Source organism: Nicotiana tabacum, chromosome 9, assembly GCF_000715075.1.
Source record: "Nicotiana tabacum cultivar K326 chromosome 9, ASM71507v2, whole genome shotgun sequence".
In the NCBI taxonomy this organism is placed as follows: domain Eukaryota; kingdom Viridiplantae; phylum Streptophyta; class Magnoliopsida; order Solanales; family Solanaceae; genus Nicotiana; species Nicotiana tabacum.
Window position 1 is genome coordinate 119,807,840 of NC_134088.1, and position 19,027 is coordinate 119,826,866.

Here is a 19,027-nt window from a genome sequence, read left to right on the forward strand (position 1 = left end):
GCAGGATTTTGTATTTCACTCTTATGGGATCGGGCCGATCGCCTCGGCAGGATTTATATACCACACTCTCATGGGAGTAGGTTGTTCGCCTCGACAGTTTAATAGATGCATCTATGGTTCATGCCATTCGACCCGAGGCAGTGCACAATTTAAATATTTATGTTGGATCGAGCCGTACGCCTCGGCATTTCCTATATCATATCCTCATGGAATCGTGCGTAATATTTGGCAAGAAGCCAGTGTATCTGCGAGTTTTCCCGATTTGAGTTATGACAATCCATCTGATGAGATCCAATATATCTATATATATGCTCCGGTTAAGGAGGAAATTTCTAATAAAGAGATTGAGTTCCTCGTAAATAGGGGGATTTGTACCACGTGATTTATACTTGTTTATCTCATTTATTTACTCTGCCTCATATTTACTTACCACTTTACTGTACCTGATATTATTGGACCGCTAGTAAGTGTCGATGTCAACCCCTTATCACTACTCCTCCGGAGTAAGGCTAGATACTTACTGGGTACACGTTGATTACGTACTCATACTACACTTGCTGCATATTTTTGTGCAGCTACATATATGACTAGTGGCCTTGTGAGAGCAGAGGCGTGTATGCATGCAGGGACTTAAGTGAGCTACATTCCATATTACGACCCGCGGCCGGTAGAGTCTCCTTCAGAGTATTTATATTTCTTCTGTCCAAATTTGTATTCCGGACATATGCTGTATTTTATTTTACATTCTTAGTTGATGCTCATGTACTTGTGACATCAGGTTTTGGGGTGATTATGGGTTGTTCTGTATTAAAATTGTTAAGAATATTATTATTTATACTGTGAATTCGATCTTTTACTATTTAATTGAAGAAAAATATGACTTCAAAAATATTAAAATGAGAACCAAATTAAGTATTTATTTTTGGCTTGCCTGACAGCGGTATCCGGCGCCATCATGACCTGTAATAGATTTTGGGTCATGACAGTTCTTGTTTAGCATTTAGCTTTGATTGTGCTTCCTCTGACACTTGTATAACATTTTAATTCTTAGTAATATACTAACCTTTTTACTTTGTGTTCTAACGCTCTTTTTATGGAATTAATTTATATATCCTAAGATTTATTTTTAACTTGAATAAGATTTTACTCATATGATGAATTTAAAAAATAATTGAATTGGATTCTCTTGCTAAATAATTAATTAAAAGATTTAATTATTTTGTTTTAACATAAAAATAATCTATTCTATATTGATTTAGATCTTAATGTTAGTTCATCTCTTGTTTTGAATATTTAATCTTAATATAATTTTATCCACTATAAATTTATTTTCAAAGAGTAAAAGATTGATATGACATTTCACTTTTAGATCTTTATGTTTGTAGAATTATTAATGGTATTGATTCTTACCAACTATTTTTTCTCTCTTTCTCACACATTTATATTCTTAATTGATTTTTAATAATTAGGTATTTTCAATATTACACAAAAAATTGATTAAAAAATATCATTTGAGTAGGAAAATAGTTCAAATATATTATCGTGGCGATATTTGTTTCTCAATTTTAACTCTTTATGCAATCCATTTAAAATTACTCTTATTTTTTCTTCATATTGGACATTATGTAATGGTAATATATTGCCAATACAGAGGATTCTTATGAAATTGATTTTATTAAATCTTTCTACATATTTTTAATGAGAATTTAATAGGCAAAATTTTATTACTTTTAAAATTTTAAATATTAAAAATTAGCATAGAAGGTATTATAGTCCAAAAATAGGTTATTGTAGTTATGCCCTTTCCCTATGAGATCTTCCGTTTAACATTTTAGGGCTATTTTGATATATTAATATTATATTTGTACTTTTATAATAATATAGGCTCTCATTTTTCTAAATGGATTTGGACAATATAATACATTCTCAAATTAAATTAGTAATAGGATATTATAATATATTTTCAAATTAAATTAGTAATAGGAATTTTTAAGAAGTATATCCTAAAAATAATAGGATTACATGACTAAAGATATTTACTTGTTCAATTTTATATGAATTAGACAGCCCAAAAATAATTATACTAATAGGATTCCTAAAGGTAATCATTTAGGATTCCTAACGTATAGTATTATGTTCTAGAACTATTAGGATTATAAGGTTAATATCTAAAATTCCGGTTATGTCCCTTTATTATGAGTTATTATGCTTAATATTATAAGGTTATTTTGATAAACCGACATTGTATTCATACTTTTATAATGATATATATCGGCTATTATTTTGAGAGCGGCTATACAGTGTCATTTTCCTGTTTCTACACTTGGCTTCAAAGATTGATTCGTCTAAGGCCCGATCTTGGTTTTTTTTAAAAAAGATTTCACATGATGCTCTATAAATGCATTGAGATTCTAACCAATTTAGATTCTCGCTATATAATATCCATTAAAGGGAGAAGCACTCACTATCAAGATTTCTCATTCTCATGACTAGGACCCGGGATTAGTTAAGAGGTAAAATATCTTATCCATTCCACCCAGTGCGGCTCAAGCACATGTATGACCTAAAGGCAAAGTTTAATATGAGACCTAAATTTTTACAAGAAAGATATTACATAGTAGTATATTTTTATTGAAAATTTATTCTTCTAGCTTTTTGAGATGTAAAGTTGTTAAGTAAGTCAAATCTTTACTTTATTTACATATCTAAAAGGTTTTCTTTTCTTTTATATGAAAAATTCTATTTTTGTACTGAAAGTACTAAAGCATTATTTTTAAATACCTATATACTTATATAATACTTATAGATCATATCATATTGTCACGACCCAATTCGCCTATAGGCCGTGATGGCGCCCAACGTTATCGCTAGGCAAGCCAACAGTGAATTAAATCATGTTGATTTTCTTTTAATAAGTTTTCAAGTAATTAAATTCCATTAATTAAAAGGTTAAGAAACGACAAATTTTAAATAAATAGACGAAAGCAGTTGAGTGCAATCATAACAATAGAAAAATCCAAAACCATATATATGCTAGTGTGTGTGCCAAGACCTGGTGTCACAAGTGTATGAGCACTAATAGATTATACAAAACTCTAACTACTGTATAAAATAAAAATAGACAGAAATAAATGCAAAGGAGAGACTCTAGGTGATGCGGAACGGCTCAGGAAGCAGCTCACCACTAGGCCTCGGGATATCTGGGATGCGCGCCGGTAGGACCACCAGATGTACTTGCCTCAGATCCTGCACGATTTGTGCAGAAGTGTAGTGTGAGTACATAAACAATATGTACCCAGTAAGTATCTAGTCTAACCTCGAATAAGTAGTGACGAGGGGTCGACTTTGACACTTACTAAGGGCTAACAATATGAATACAGAAATTCTAAATAAGCATGAGTTATGTAAATAATTATAATAACTCATTAACAAGCAGGAGCAAATAATTCTCTCATAATTTAATAAATTCTCGTCATTAATAAGTGTAACCTCATAATCCATAAAATAATATCAAGTATGATTAGGCTCCGAGTATTATTAAGCATGATTTATGCCGAGGTCGTACGGCCCGGTCCAGAATAACATGTACACTGTCGAGAAACGTGCGTCACGATCCATAAATGCATCTATCTACTGCCGAGGCGTTCGGCCCGCTCCATAAGAAGAGAGGATACTTTATAAGTATTTGACTTAAACGTTATAATAAGGCTAATATACAATATAATAAAATTTCCATTAACGATCAAGTAATCCGCTAAAAATTCAAGCAAGTGAAATTCGGTCTTTTACAATTCCTCTAACAAGTTCTAATATAATTTAGGCACTTAAATTAACAAGTAGGGTGCAAACATTACAAGTAATTCATGATTTGGGTCCTAAACTACTCGGACATAAGCATAAATAATAGCTACGCACGGACTCTCGTCACCTCGTGCGTACGTAGCCCACACAATTAGAAGCAAATATTAATTTAAATCACCTATGGGGCAAGTTCCCTCTTACAAGGTTTGTGTCACGACCCAATTTTTCCTCCGTTGGGTAAGCCTAACATTAGCCAAATAACAACAATAATTAAATAACATCTAACAATTTATGAAATAGAAACCTCTATAAAATTTACAATTCCCAAAACCGGTAATACAAGTCGTAAACTCTACAGAGTTTGCTAAAATTTTCTAAATACAACTGTTTGAAATAAAGTAAACAGTGTGAATACAAATTAGAAGGTCACTCCGAAATATGCGAATGCATCAGCATGTTTACCTTGAACCTCCACAGCAACAATCCGCACAACTAGCTAATGATCAACTGACTTCGAAATATCTGGATCTGCACAAAAATATGCAGAAGTGCAGTATGAGTACACCACGGCGGTACCCAGCAAGTATCAAGACTAACCTCAATGGAGTAGTGACGAGGGACAATCAAGACACCTACTGGACTAAATAACCTGAACAAGTATAAGTATAGGAACAACAGAGTATGATATCTACATAAAGACTACACGAAATGGCAAATAATACGGTAATTTCATTAAGAAAGGAAAACAACAACTATCAGCGGAATACCATAATAATGACACAGTAGATGTACGGAAACACGGTCTAAATCCGGTGATCACAAATAAATGAAAGGCAAATAACAACTCAAAAAAAATGACCGCTTTCACACCGGGTTTTAGCCAATAACCTCCACGAGGTACCAAACCTCAGAATATTCACAACGTGCGGGTCCCAATTCCTGAACCCTAACACTTAGCATCTTGTGCTCTCATTACAATTTAGAACCGCACTGACGACTCGCGTGCCAAATAAAGCCATTCTCACATAGAAGGCAAGTAAACAAGGGTGTGCATCTATACTCAACAATATCAAGAAACCTGTTAACTGATAAGAGTACTTAACTACGTGTATGCTTGTGCAAGTGTCCTAACATAGTTCATGCCAGCTAGTAAGTATAGGAAAAGAAATGGGCATCACGTAGAATGTTTTCCCACAACTTTCCATAAGATAAAGCTTACACAGGTAAGTGTACCATTACACAAATATCAACAACAAGAATGCCCCCAGGCCATCACAAGTCATCACAAATCAATCCCTGACACAGCCCACCTTGTCTCGCCATATGTGAAATAGTAAAGTGAATACCTGCCTTGTCTTGCCACACGTGCATAATAATGTTCCCACCTTGTCTCGCCACATGCGCAACCCACATATATATAACCCGCCTTGTCACGTCGCATGTGCAAATATCAGTAGTAATAATAGCATGGCAGAAACCTCGTGCAACCCCATAACAACAACAACACGGCAGAAACCTCGTGCATCACAATAACAACAATCGCACGACAGAAACCTCGTGCATCACAAATAACAAGTACAACAACAACAATGACAATAATACAAGGGCACGACAAATAAGTCAACTCAGAGATTCCAGAACTCAAAGAAACGGAGGAGCTAATTCACAAGGAGTAGCCACAATAGGGAATGCTAGTCAAAATAAGAACAACTCAATAAGGAAGGAAATAATATGTAACAACGGCCCGCGATATACAGTTCAACAGCAAGGGAGCTAACACAAGTCGAATAATTCCAAATAAGGACAAGTCAATTAAGATATATGGTATCTAAACTTCTTTTAATGTTGGTCAATTACGAAAAGGGGCACAACACATTCAATTAAGGATAAGCAGCAGAAAGATAATCACAGCCTCAATTAAGGATGAACAATAACAGAAGAGATAACTATAACTTCAAATAGAGACAAGCAGTTAGGGGAAAGATAACATGGCAATAGAAGAGATAACAATTTCAGTTAAGGCACATATGAATCAAATAAGCAATAAGAGTAGATTATGAAGCAATTAATTCTAATTAAAGCAGGTAGATGTGAAACTAGTAATTAAGAAACATAATCATAACAAAAACAACTGCATATTCGGTGAATACAAGGATCTAAGAACCCTAAACGGCCGATTTTCCACAAATAAGTCTGAGCACCTACTCGTCACCTCGCGTACATGGACTACAATTAGCATAGAAGACTCAAATCCTAAGTGGTAGTTCCCCCACATGAAGTTAGGCAAGATACTTACCTCAAAGAAGACAGACTGATACTCAATAATGAATTGCTCAGTGAAATGGCCTCCGGACGGCTCAAATCTAACCAAAATAACTTCAAATCACAAATAAAACTCATAAGAAACTATTCTGGATCATAAAGCCTCAATCTTTATCAAAATCTAAAAATCGACCCAAAAGTCGGCCCCCAGGCCCGCACCTCAGAACCCGACAAATCTCACAAAACCCGAACACCCATTCCGATACGAGCTCCACCATACTAAAATTATCAAATTCCGATACCAATTCGTCCCTCAAATCATGATTTTTCATTTTGAAAAATTTCTTCAAAAACCTCCATTTTCCTCAACTCAAACACAAATTAAATGATAAAAATAAAGATAAAATCATGGAATATAATAAATTTTAGGTGAAGAACACTTACCCAATCGATTTTCTTGAAAAACCCACAAAGAATCTCCCAAAATCGAGGTCTAAAACTCAAAATATGGAGAAAATGGCAAAATCCTCGAATATAAACTCTCTACCGAGGACTTCCGCATCTGCGGAGAAATAAGCGCATCTGCGCTATTGCATTTGCGGCCAGACATTCGCATCTGCGAACTTGACTTACCAGACCTAGGTCTGCATCTGCGGACAATATAACCGCACCAGCGGCGCTGCAAAAGCGATAATAGGAGCGTAGAAGCGAACTCTTTCGCAGATGCGATAACTCAACCGCAGAAACGGCCTTCGCACCTGCGTGCCAGCATCCGCAGAAGCGAGCTAGATCTCAGGCCTCTATGATCGCGGAAGCGATCAGCGTAGAAGCAGAGCCGCACCAGCGCTCCAAGATGTCGCAGGTGCGAGACACCAGAACCAGACCTGACCAAAACTATGAAAATTATCTGAAACTCGTCCAAAACACACTCGGGGCCCCGTCCAAGCATACCACCAAGTTCCATACCCTAACACGGACCCGTTCGAGGTCTCAAATCACATCAAACAACGTCGAAGCTACAGATCGCACCATAATCGAACTTATGAATTTTCAAATCTTTTAACTTCTAAAACTCGCGCCGAAACCTGCCAAATCAACCCGGAATTACATCAAATTTTGCAGGCAAGTCCCAAATAACATAACGAAGTTATGCCAACTCTCGGAATCGTATTCCAACCCTGATATCTCCAAAGTCAACTCTTGGTCAAACCTCCCAATCTTCCAAACTCCAACTTTTCTAACTTTCGCCGAAATGCTCCAAATTACCCTACAGACCTCCAAATCTGAATCCGGGAGCATGCCTAAGTCCAAAATCACCATACGAAGCTGTTGGAATCATCCAAAACCTATCCCGAAGTCGTTCACACAAAAGTCAACTTCCAGTCAACTCTTACATCTTAAGCTTCCCAAAACTCGAATCCTTCTTTCGATTTGACTCTAAATTATCCGATAATTGAATTCATCCACGCACGCAAGTCGATACCCATAATACGAATCTTCTCAAGACCTTATGCCACCAAACGAGACTTAAATTCTCAAAACGACCGACCGGGTCGTTACATTCTCCCCCTCTTAAACAAATGTTCGTCTTCGAACGTGCTAAGAATCGCCTCAAAGTCATCAAATCACTGAATGCACACATCCAACATACACCTGCGGGTGACCCCACGTCACCCCAATCCACATAAGCCTAACGACACCATCTCAACTGTAATTTATCCCTTCTACCAACACCAATAAGCCTTAGAGTCAAGTTTTTCACCTTTCGTTCAACTCCAAAAGACCCGATTCTAAATCTATATCCGGTATCAACCCCAACCAGCTGCAACAACTTATGCCTACACCTACAAGGTATGACCACTCAATATGACACACCACACATAGTACCATAATAACATTTCTGATCACAATAGCTGCCCGAATTCAAAACCAGCACCGGCAATTAGCCCCGTATCCGTTAGAACCCATTTCAAACCTCCACAACGCTAACAATGATTCAAGAAACATGAAGACTTCATAACTATACACCCGAATCAACAAGTCACAACTAACACCACCGGGAACACACCCCGCAAACTAAAACTCAAGAAGCACAGAACGAAAATGACTGAGTATGTAAAGAGAAACACATAAGAGAAACATCAAACAAGCCCGACAGGCACAACTCTCTATGAGTACCATACTACGAATCAATTTACAAGGAAAAATCAAAGTACATGAACAAATCACAAGGATCTCATCCTGATATATAACTTTCACCGTGGCACGCAGCCCGGCTCAAACATATCAAATCATATGGAATCACGAGGGTCTCACCCTCAACTCTGAATCACATGTCGAATACACATCATGCCAATTGAAACCTTTAACTAACTCAATTCTACTAATAAAATCACAAAACTTACTGTACTCTCACCCCGGTAGAGCATCTAAATTACAACTCATAACCAACTTACTTAGGAATCACATCAAAACATACCATAATGGACAACAGGAATTCACTTCTAGCCTCGTAACTCTCAATAATGAATAAAAACAAATGACTAACTATAGCCACCAAAACAAGTGCATGTCTAGCCAAATCAATGAACCTAACGGCATACTCTCATACTGACATAGTGCCCTGGCGCAGCTGCTCAAACTCCGTGCACCATGCATCCCGAAGGGACTGAGGGACAAACTCTCTCAGGAACATCTCTGAAAACTGAACCCATGTAAGTGAAGCTGCCTCGGCCGGGCTACCCAACTCATATGCCCGCCACCACTGATAAGCCGTTCCCCTGAGCTGGAACGTAGTAAAAGCAACCCCGCTCGTCTCCACAATACCCATAGTACGGGGAATGTGATGACACTACTCCAGAAAACCCTAGGCATCATATGTCGCCAATCCACTGAAGGTAGGAGGGTGGTACTTCTTGTACCTCTCAAGTCTAAGTTGTTCTTCCTCAGATGTTGCTGCCCTAACCACGGGCTAAATTGGAACCACAGGTTGTGTCACCATGACACGTGGAACCTGACCAACATGAACTCGCAGCTCCGGAGTGTGGGCGGTGGCAGTCTGAGCTCCTCCCCCGGTTAATGAAGTAGTTGGTGCAACCGGAATCAACCCCGCCTGAGCCAATGTACCAAACATGCTCAAGAATTGTGCTAAGGTCTCCTGAAGTCCGGGGGTAACAACAGGCGCCTCCGGTATCTGCCCCCCAACTGGAACTACTAGCGGCTCCTCAACTGCTGCTTTGATAGGTGACCTAGCTGCGACACGTGCTCCTCGTCGGCCTCTACCTCTGCCCCTAGTGACATCTGCTCCGGGGGTAACATCATTAGTAATTGTAGCTCGTGTCCTCACCATCTGTGAGAGAATGGAATGATAAAAGTTCAAACTTCAAGATCAATAAACTCGCACGATAGGAATGAAGAAAGTGAAACTGTCCTAATAGTTCCGTAGCCTCTCGAAGATAAATACAGACGTCTCTGTACCGATCCGCAAGACTCTACTAAACTCGCTTATGACTCGTAGCACCTATGAACCTAGAACTCTGATACAAACTTATCATGACCCAATTTTCCCTCCATTAGGTGTCGTGATGTCACCTAGTCTTAGGGACTAGGTAAGCCTAACATTAGCCAAATAACAACAATAATTAAATAACATCTAACAATTTATGAAATAGAAACCTTTATAAAATTTACAATTCTCAAAACCGGTAGTACAAGTCATAAGCTCTACAAAGTTTGCTACAATTTTCTAAATACAACTGTTTGAAATAAAGTAAATAGTGTGAATACAAATCAGAAGGTGACTCTGAAGCATGCGAATGCATCAACAGGTTTACCTTGAGTCTCCACAACAACAATCCACACATCTAGCTAATGATCAACTGACTTCGAAATACCTGGATCTGCACAAAAATGTACAGAAGTGCAGTATGAGTACACCACGGCGGTACCCAACAAGTATCAAGACTAACCTCAGTGGAGTAGTGACAAGAGACAGTCAAGACACCTACTGGACTAAATAACCTAAACAAGTATAAGTATAGGAACAACAGAGTATGATATCTATATAAAAACTACACAAAATAGCAAATAATACGGTAATTTCATTAAGAAAGGAAAACAACAACTATCAGCGGAATACCATAATAATGACACGGTAGATGTACGGAAACACGGTCTAAATCCGGTGAGCACAAATAAATGAAAGGCAAATAACAACTCAACAAAATGACCGCTTTCACACCGGGTTTTAGCCAATAACCTCCACGAGGTACCGAACCTCAGAATATTCACAACTCACGGGTCCTAATTCCTGAACCCTAACACTTAGCATCAGTGCTCTCATTACAATTTATAACTGCACTAACGACTCACGTGCCAAATAGAGCCATTCTCACAAAGAAGGCAAGTAAACAAGGGTGTGCATCTATACCAAACAATATCAAGAAACCTCTTAACCAATAAGAGTGCTTAACTACGTGTATACTTGTGCAAGTATCCTAACATAGTTCATGCCAGCTAGTAAGTATAGGAAAAGAAATGGATAGCACGTAGAATGTTTTCCCACAACTTTCCACAAGATAAAGCTCACACAGGTAAGTGTACCATTACATAAATATCAACAATAAGAATGCCCCCAGGCCATCACAAGTCATCACAAATCAATCCCTAACACAACCCACCTTGTCTCTCCACATGTGCAATAGTAAAGTGAATGCCAACCTTGTCTCGCCACACGTGCATAATAATGTTCCCACCTTGTCTCGCCACATGCGCAACCCATATACATATAGCCCGCCTTGTCACGCCGCATGTGCAAATATCAGTAGTAACAATAGCACGACAGAAACCTCGTGCAACACAATAACAACAACCGCACGGCATAAACCTCGTGCATCGCAATAACAAGTACAACAACAACAACAATGACAATAATACAAGGGCACGCCAAATAAGTCAACTCAGAGATTCCAGAACTCAAAAAATGGAGGAACTAATTCACAAGGAGTAGCCATAATAGGGAATGCTAGTCATAACAAGAACAACTCAATAAGGAAGGAAATAATATGTAACAACGGCCCACGATATATAGTTCAACAGCAAGGGAGCTAACACAAGTCGAATAATCCCAAATAAGGACAAGTCAACTAAGATATAGGATATCTAAACTTCTTTTAAGGTTGGGCAATTATGAAAAGGGGCAAAATAAATTCAATTAAGGATAAGCAGCAGAAAGATAATCACAACCTCAATTAAGGATGAACAATTACAGAAGAGATAACTATAACTTCAAAAAAAGATAAGTAGTTAGGGGAAGGATAACATGGCAATAGAAGAGATAACAATTTCAATTAAGGCACATATGAATCAAATAAGCAATAAGAGTGGATCATGAAGCAATTATATCTAATTAAACTAGGTAGATATGAAACTAGTAATTAAGAAACATAATCATAACAAGAACAACTACATATTCAGTGAATACAATGATCTAACAACCCTAAACGGCCGATTTTCCACAAATAAGTCTGAGCACTTACTCGTCACCTCGCGTACATGGACTACAATTAGCATAGAAGACTCAAATACTAAGGGGTAGTTCTCCCACACAAAGTTAGGCAAGATATTTACCTTAAAGATGACAGACCGATACTCAAAAATGAACTTCTCGGTGAAATGGCCTCCGGACGGCTCAAATCTAACCAAAATAACTTCAAAGCACAAATAAAACTCATAAGAAACTATTTCGGATCATAAAGCCTCAATCTTTATCAAAATCTAAAAATCGACCCCCGGGCCCGCACCTCGAAACCCGACAAATCTCACAAAATCTGAACACCCATTCTGATACGAGCTCAATCATACTAAAATTATCAAATTTCGATACCAATTCGTCCCTCAAATCATGATTTTTCATTTTGAAAATTTTCTTCAAAAACCTCCATTTTCCTCAACTCAAAATACAAATTAAATGATAAAAATAAAGATAAAAATATGGAATATAATAAATTCTAGGTGAAGAACACTTACCCAATCGATTTGCTTGAAAAACCCACAAAGAATCTCCCAAAACTGAGGTCTAAACCTCAAAATATGGAGAAAATGGCAAAACCCTCTAATATAAACTCTCTGCCCAGGACTTCCGCATCTGCGGACAAATAAGCGCATCTGTGTTATCGCATTTGCGGGCAGACGTTCGCATCTGCGAACTTGACTTACCAGACCTAGATCCGCATCTACGGACAATATAGCCGCACCAGCGGCGTCGCAGAAGCGATAATAGGAGCGTAGAAGCGAACTCATTCGCAGATGTGATCACTCAACTGCAGAAGCAGCCTTCGCACCTGCGTGCCAGTATCCGCAGAAGCGAGCTAGCTCCCTAGGCCTCTGTGATCACAGAAGCAATCAGGCTCACGCAGAAGCGGAGCTGCACCAGCGCTCCAAGATGTCGCAGGTGCGAGACACCAGAACCAGACCTGACCAAAACTATGAAAACCAACCGAAACTCGTCTGAAACACACTCGGGTCCCCCGAGACCCCGTCCAAGCATACCAACAAGTTCTATACCCTAACACGGACTCGTTTGAGGTCTCAAATCACATCAAACAACGTCGAAACTATAAATCGCACCATAATCGAACTTATGAATTTTTAAATCTTCCAACTTCTAAAACTCACGCCGAAACCTACCAAATCAACCCGGAATTATGTCAAATTTTGCAGTCAAGTCCCAAATAACATAACGGAGTTGTTCCAACTCTCGGAATCGCATTCCGACCCTGAAATCTCCAAGGTCAACTCTTGGTCAAACCTCCCAACCTTCCAAACTCCCACTTTTCCAACTTTCGCTGAAATGCTCTAAATTACCCTACGGACCTCCAAATCCGAATCCGAATCCGGACGCACACCCAAGTCCAAAATCACCATACGAAGCTGTTGGAATCATCCAAAACCTATACCGGAGTCGTTCACACAAAAGTCAACTTCTGGTCAACTCTTACCGCTTAAGCTTCCCAAAACTTGAATCCTTCTTCCGATTTGACTCTAAATCACCCGGTAACTAAATTCAACTAAGCACGCAAGTCGATACCCATAATACGAAGATTCTCAAGACCTTATGCCGCCGAACGAGACTTAAATTCTCAAAACGATCGGCCGGATCATTACAGTTAGACAAGAGACTTACCTCGTCTCAAGACTCACTTTCCGGTTATAATTTCGTTCTATAGCCTCAACTCGGTGCCGAACAATCCAAAACTAGTTATATGTGGTTAAATCTTATTTTTATTAAAACCCTAGGTTCTTCACATTTTCAAAAAGTTTCACAATCTTTTCATGTTAAATCTAGCGAAAACCCACGTAATTAACTCAACAATGGGTGGGAGTTACTTACCTTAGGATATTTATGAAAATCCCCCTCCAATGAGCTCTCAAAATTCCCCAAGACTAAATGAAAAAGTGAGGAATAAGGCCTAACTCCCGCAATAAAATCCCTCATTGCCTCTAGCAATTCCGCTTCTGTGGACCTTGGGCCCCACCGCAGATGCGAACGCAACAGATGCCAGGCACCAGTAGCCCTTCTAAAAATAGGAAACCACACTCTGCCGACCCTTTGAAACTAGTACGGTGGCCCCGAGGCCCCGACCAAACATACCAACAAGTTCGAAATTATAAAACGGACTCGCTCACACCCTCGGAACGCGAAAAACAATATTAAAACTAAGAATCGCAACCCAAAACCAATAGAATCAACTTATGAACTTCAAATTCTTCCAACTTACTCCGAACGTGCCGAAACATACCTAAACTACTCGGAATGACTCCAAATTTTTTGTGCAAGTCTTAAATCACCATGCGAAATTATTCTCAGGCTCGAAATCCCAAACGGACCTTGATAACATCAAAACCTACTCCAAACCAAATTTAAAGAACTTTTAAACCTTGAATAAGCCAACTTTCAACATTAAGCGCCGAAATGCTCCTGTGGTCATCCAAAACCCGATCTGAATATACGCCCAAGTCCAAAATCATCATACAAACCTATTGGAACAGTCAAATCCAGGTTTCGAGGTCGTTTACTCAAAATGTTGACCAAAGTCAAACTGAGCCTTTTAAAAGCCAAACTAAGGAACCAAATATTTTGATTTCAACCAACCCTTCCAAATCCCGAACTAACCATCCCCGCAAGTCATAAAATAGTAAGAGCACATATGGGGAGTCTTATTTAGGGGAACAGGGATCTAAAAAGCAAAATGACCAGTCGGTTCATTATAGGATCAGAGGGCGCGTGACTTATCATTTATGGTGGGCGAGAAGGTTCTCTTGAAAGTCTCACCAATGAAGGGAATCATGAGGTTCGGGAAGAAGGGCAAGTTGAGTCCACGGTTTATAGGTCCATTTGAGGAGGCAAGTTGGGGAGGTTGCTTATATGAGCTTGCTTTGCCTCCCGATCTATCGGGGGTTCATCCGATTTTCCACATGTCTATGATCTGGAAGTATAATGCCGATAGTTCGCATGTGTTAGACTATAACGCGGTTTAGTTAGATGAGAACGTGGGTTATGCGGAGGAGCCAGTTGCCATTGTTGATAGACAGGTTCGCCAGTTGAGGTCCAAGAAGATTTATGCGGTAAAAGTTCAATGGAGGGGCCAACCAGTTGAGAAGGCGACTTGGAAGGCCGAGGAGGACATGCGGAGCAGATACCCACACTTATTCGACACTCCAAGTACGATTCTAGACCCGTTCGAGGATGAATGTTTGTTTAATAGGTGGAGAATGTAATGATCCGACCGATCGTTTTGCTTTCTAGATTCTTGTTCCCCTAAATAAGACCCCTCATATATGCTTTTACTATTTTATGACTTGCAGGGATGGTTAGTTCGGGTTTGGAAGGGTTCGGGTTGAAATCGAAACACTTAGTTCCTTAACATTGACTTTAAAAGGTTAAGTTTGACTTGGGTCAATATTTATAGTAAACAACCTCGGAACTGGGATTTGACGGTCCCAATAGGTTCATATGATGATTTTGGACTTGGACGTATATTAGTATCGGATTTTGGATGACCCGGGAGCGTTTCGGCACCTAAAGTTGAAAGTTGGCTTATTGAAGGTTTTATAGTTCTTTAAATTTGGCTTGGAGTAGGTTTTGGTGTTATCGAGATATGTTAGGGATTTCAAGCCCGATAATAGTTCCGTATGGTGATTTAAGACTTGCACGCAAAATTTTGTGTAATTCCGAGTAGTTTAAGTATGATTCGGTGCGTTCGAAACAAGTTGGAAGAGCTTGAAGTTCATAAGTTGATTCGATTTGGTTTGGAGTATGATTCTTAGTTTTGGTATTGTTTTTCGTGTTTCGCGAGGTCAAGCAGGTCCGTTATGATTTTGAACTTGTTGATATGTTTGGACGAGACCTCGGGGGCCTCGGATGCCATTCAGATGATGCGCGAAACTCGTTCGGACTTGGAAGGAGTTGCTGAAGCAGTAGGGCTTATGGTGCATTCGCACCTGCGAAAGATTGGCCGCAGGTGTGCTTTGTGGGCTGTGTGGGCTGAGTCCGCAGGTGCAGACATGGGGGCACAGCTGCGCGACTGCAGAAACGGTCAATGGTCCGTAGAAGCGGGCAAGATCCGCAAAAGCGAGCCATTTTTTCACAGATGAGGAAGTAGGCCAGCTGAGGGAGAGCCGCATTTGCGATGAATATTCCACATAAGCGGAAGTCGCTGGGCAGTGAGGTCCATTTAATACGGGACTTAGGCCATTTTTGGTTCATTTATTTCATTTCTTGGGCGATTTTGGAGCTTCTTAAAGAGGGATTTCCACCTAGCTATTGAAGGTAAGTAATTCCTACCCAATGTAAGTTAAATACATAGATTATGGGTAGATTTTAACATGTAAATTTGTGAAAATTATGGGTTTAGATGAAAAACCTAGATTTTGATAAAAATGAGATTTAACCACGAAAATAATTGTGGAATCAAATGAAAATTATATTTTTGAGTTCGTGGGATTATGGGTAACAATTTTCTTCAAAAATTTTCAGAATCCGGCACGTGGATCCGGGATGAATTTTAAGAATCTTCCAATTTGGGTTGGGTAATTACTCTAATAGTTAAATTATTAACTTTTGAGCGTATATTGATTATTTTATATAACATTTAGCTAGTTGCGGATTGTTTGGCACCAAGTAGGGTCTTTAGAGTGAATTTGTGATCGGAAAGTGAGCTTTGAGACGAGGTAAGTCTCTTGCCTAACCTTGTAAGAGGGAATTTACCCATAGGTGATTTAAATTACTATTTGTTTCTAATTGTGGGGGCTACATACGCACGAGGTGACGAGAGTCTGTGCGTAACTACTAATTATGCTTATATCCGGGTAGTTTAGGACCCAAATCATGAAATATTTGTAATATTTGCACCCTCCTTGCTAATTAAAGTGCCTAAATTATATTGGAACTTGATAGAAAAATTGTAAAAGACTGAATTTCACTTACTTAAGTTTTGGCGGGTTACTTGATCGTTAATAGAAATTGTGCTTCTTTGTGTATTAGCCTTGTAATAACTTTTAAATCGGATGTTCATAAAGTATCCTCTCTTCTTTTGGAGCGGGCCGAACGCCTCGACAGTAGATAGATGCATCTATGGCTTGTGCCGCTCGACCCTCGGCAGTGTACACATTATTCTGGATCGGACCGTACGACCTCGACATAAATCATATGTAATAATACTCGGAGCCTAATTATACTTGATATTATTTTATGGCTTGAGAGGTTGTAATTATTAATGACATAATTTGACCTGGAAGTTACGATTAGTGAAAGAATTATGTATTTACTGCTTGTTGTTGAGTTATAATTATTGTTTATATAACACATGCTTATTTAAAATTTTTATATTTTATTTATAGCCCATAGTAAGTGTCGAAGTCGACCCCTCGTCACTACTTTTTTGAGATTAGACTAGATAATTACTAGGTACACATTGTTTACGTACTCACGCTATACTTCTGCACTAATCGTGCAGGATCTGAGGCATGTACATATGGCGGTCATATCGGCGCGCACCCCCGTTACCCCCGAGGCCTAGTGATGAGCTGCTTCCTTATGCACCTAGAGTCTCTCTTTGTATCTATTTTCTGTCTACTTTATTTCAGACAGTAGTTAGAATTTTGTATATTCTACTAGTTGCTCATACACTTGTGATACTAGGTCACACATGCTAGTAGACTTTATGATTTTGGAGTATTTATGTCACTATATTTGCACACTCAATTGCCTTTGTTTTGTTTTATTAAATTTTTTACTCCTTAATCTCTTAATAAATGGAATTTAATTACTTAAAAACTTATTAAAAGAGTAATCAAATAGTCAGTTCACCGTTGGCTTGCCTATCGGCGACGTTGGACGCCATCACAGCCTATACGAGAATTTGAGTCGTGACGGTTGCAGTTTTAAGATGTAAGTACCTTTTCTTTTTCTTTTTTACTTTCATATAGATATTCACCAAATAGCATTGCTTATGCAAGGTTGGTTAAGTAACACTCCCTATACTCTTTGATATGAAATAGTGCCTTCTTATTTTTTTCTTCAGTAACCACCAATTGACGAATCAGTGTATATTATCCAAAAGTCACTTGGTAAACTTTTGGTTTGAGCCTTTGAGACAATTCAACAACCTTCTGAATGAATGTATATTGTTCAGAATGCCACAAAGTAACCACGTTCTCCCGTACCTAAATATAAATATTTGCATTATATCATCCACTAATTGTTGGCAAATTCAGTTTACAATCGAGCCATGCATATATCTAACTTAGAAGATTAACCAGTAATATAGAAAAAAATAAATTTAATAAAAAGGAAACTCTCATATTCATAAAATGAAATCTAAAATTTGAGCAGAAACTGATACAACATGTGCAAGGATGACCTAGTTTCAAACTTACAAGATTACACAAAAAAAACAATTTAGACAAATAAAAAAGAAAGACCAAATTTTCAGTTCATCTCTGTTGCATTGAGTTTTATCATCACCACATTATAACAGTGTAAATACAACTACACATAATGGTAAATCGAAAAATGAATTTTAACCAACTATGAAAATGTAATACTGAATTTGTTGACCGTGTACAAATACAAACTATAATCGTGACCGAAGTAGAAGACAACTACTAATGAAATATTTTTTTCTCTCATATTTCTACTTCATCACCAGAAAATGGAAACATCCTTTCATTGGTTTGAGTTTTCATTTTCCCCTTCAAATTTCATGTTATTCATTATACTCATATTTTAATATTATCTATACAGTTTAAAAAAATTTGTACGTATTAGTATGAGTTACACGTGCAACGCAAGTATTCAGAAACTAGTTATTTCTAAAAAACGGGGCCCTCAAAATTGGGGCATAAGCCTTACTAGTAAGGGGTCGTTTGGTATATTGAATAAGGATAATAATTTCTGAATAAAGTTTAGGACTAACTTTATCCCATGTTTGATTTGGGGTATTAATTAATTCTGGAATAATTTTACACCAAAATAATAAAATTAGTTATCCCATATAGAACGCGTGATAACTAATCCAATGAGATATCCATAACAAACAACCCCTAAGAGTAATAAAAGAAACATTTATTTTTAGGTTACCAAACAAAAAGGACAAATAATTGCCCAAAAGCATTAATTAAAGGAATTAAATCCTCCTTAAAATCACCTGATTTGAGCTGGATATGTTCTGTTAAATACATGGACTGAAATGTCACACGAGAAGAATAGACTATGAAACCATATTTTCAACAACAGTCAATATCAATTTCACTACGTGGTCCTTAATTGGTCCACATCAAAATTGGAACTCCAAAATTAATTACTTCTGTTTTGTTTTATTTTGTTTTATTTTATGAATTAAATTTATGCACTAGTATTTATTTATCTTTTAATTAACGCAAATATTTTCATGGTAATACCAAA